This window comes from Eumetopias jubatus, unplaced genomic scaffold (assembly GCF_037043125.1).
Source record: "Eumetopias jubatus isolate StellerSeaLion01/CBP00866 unplaced genomic scaffold, mEumJub1_p1.0 scaffold_184, whole genome shotgun sequence".
Classification (NCBI taxonomy): Eukaryota; Metazoa; Chordata; class Mammalia; order Carnivora; family Otariidae; genus Eumetopias; species Eumetopias jubatus.
In genome coordinates, this window is record NW_028274990.1 from 50001 (window position 1) to 52500 (window position 2500).

General features: G+C 77.2%; 1 non-coding gene across 1 annotated transcript; it reads right to left on the reverse strand.

The window, feature by feature from the left end:
• Positions 1 to 1224: 1224 nt before the first annotated feature.
• LOC148161433 (5.8S ribosomal RNA) lies at positions 1225 to 1377 on the reverse strand. The gene has a single exon (XR_015767554.1). It is a non-coding gene; the product is annotated as a 5.8S ribosomal RNA (ribosomal RNA).
• Between the last annotated feature and the right edge of the window lie 1123 nt (positions 1378 to 2500).

Consider the following 2500-nt stretch of genomic DNA (forward strand, 5'->3'; position numbering starts at 1 on the left):
GCCGGGCGACGGACGGACGGACGGACGAGGGCCGGGGGTGAGCGCGGCACGCCCACGCGCGCGGGGAGCGGGGGAGGCACGGGCACGAGCGGGGGGCGGGCGGGCGGGCGGGCGGGCGGCCGAGGCGCGGCGGTCGCCCCCGACCGCCGGCCTCCGCCCCCAACCCGACCCGACCCGACCCCACCCCCACGGCACGCCACCCGCCTCTCCCACACACACACACACACTCACAACCCCGCGCGCTCCGCCGCACGGCTCCGGGCCGGGCGACGGACGACGCGGCGCCCTCCCCCGGACGCCCCGCCGACCCCGAATACTCCCGACCCACCGCGGGCTCGGGGCACGCGGCGCGGCGCGGCCGCAACCCGGGGGGAAGCGCGCAGCGGCGGGCGGCGCCGCGGCGTCCCGCGGGCCGCCGCCGGGGCACGCATCCCCGGGGCGCGGCCCCGCACGCGACTCGGCCTCGGCGCGAGCCGCCCCGACAGGGCGAAAGGCCGGGATCGCCGGCGGGGAGGGAGGGGCGGGTGCGGACCCCGGACGCGCGGCGGCGGCCCGGGGGGCGTAACGGGGGAGCGGGCCCGGCCACCAGGACAACCGCGGTCGCCGCCGGGGGCACGGCGGCGAGACCGACGGCGTTCCGGATCCGGGCCCTCCCCCAACCCCGACGGACCCACACACGACCGGCGCGCGGCGCGGGACCGCGACACCACACCCCCCACGCACAGCCCGGGCGACCCCAAGAGGCCGCGTGCGGCGCGAGGGATCTCCCCCAGAGGGACCGCGGCGGCCACGGCCCTCAGCGCGAGCTCTCTCCTCTCTCCCGTTCTCGCGGGCGGCGCCGCCCCCCCCGCCCCGGCGCCGGCCCCCTTTCCCTCCCCCGCACCACACACACACACACACACCTCCCTTCCCCCCCCCCCCACGTCCCGCACGCGCCACCGGCGGGCGGACCCGGCGGGGCGAGGCGGGGCGGGGCGAGGCAGGGCGAGGCGAGGCGGGGCGGGGGCAGGAGGCGGGGACCGGGCAACGGGGCGGAGGAGGCCACCGTGTCTGCACTTAGGGGGACGGAGGGCCCAGGGGCCGAGCCGACCCCTCCCCGCCCGAGGGCGAAGCCCACGGGCGGGCGGGGCAGGCACCAGCAGAACCGGGCCCTGCGAGAGGGAAACCCCCAGCCGCGCCAACCCCGGGGCCACAAGACCCCAGGGGCAGCGATTGATCGTCAAGCGACGCTCAGACAGGCGTAGCCCCGGGAGGAACCCGGGGCCGCAAGTGCGTTCGAAGTGTCGATGATCAATGTGTCCTGCAATTCACATTAATTCTCGCAGCTAGCTGCGTTCTTCATCGACGCACGAGCCGAGTGATCCACCGCTAAGAGTCGTATGAGTTTTTGATCATTAAGGGGGCCAATCCCCCAGAGGGGGGAAGCCCCCCACTGGCACAGCACATTCCCCGGAGGGTGCCTCCAGCCGGCCAGTCAAGACAAACGAGACCAGACTCCGAGAAGGTCGGAAAGGTTGGACAACAGGGTGTCCCGGCCACCGCCCCCCCCCACGCGAGGGGCGAGCCCGGACAACCCCACAGGCGCCCAGGGGGTTCCCACCTGGCCCCCCCCCACACACCGAGGACACGGGGCAACACGCACGCGCCACCGCCCAACGGCCGCCGGGCAGCCCCCTCCCGGCGGCCGCAAGGACCGTGGCGCAGTACGTGGCAACCCCGGCCCCGGGGGCGGGGTGGGCAGCGGAGTCTGGGGGAGAAGGGACTCCTCCTCCCCACGGGCACGACCGCCCCGACCCGAGGCGGACGGGCGACCCCCCAAAGGGTCTTTAAACCTCCGCGCCGGGACGCGCTAGGTACCTGGACAGGGGGTGGGGGACAGGCGAGGCAGGGGAGGGGACGAGGCCCACCGGCCAGCCGCGCCTCGACGCCGAACCCCAGGCCGCAGCCAACCCCGCAGGGCAAAAACCCCCGACGCTGCCGGCCCGTGACGGAGGACGGCCCGCCAGGTGCCGCCGCCGGCCCCCCCGCCGCCGCCACCCAACGACGCCACCCACCCCACCCGACCCGAAGCCGCCGGGGCGGGTCGGAGCCCCTTCTCGCTTCCAAGACACTCCCAACAAGCCACCTAACCCTCCCCGTCCCTCCCCGCACCCGCAACCCAGGCCCCTTCTCGCCACAGGGGGCGGGGGGCTGCGGCGGGAAGCGGGGCACGAGCGGGGAAGGGCGCGCGAGGGTGGGGGAGCGGAGGCCGGGAAGGAGAGGAGCCGGACCCGGAACCCGAGGCCCGGGGCGGGGTTGGGGAGGAGAGACGCGGAGTGGTAGGGCGGGGTTCCGAGCGGACACCCGACGGACCGAGAGACAACCGTCCAGGGTGGGCGGCAGGACGCGGCAGACGACGGCGGGAGCCCCGCGTGAGCCGAGGCTCCGAGGCCCCCCGGGGAGGGGCGGACCCCAACCCCGGAGAGGCGCCACGGGGGCCCGCCGCCGCGCCGCCACGTCC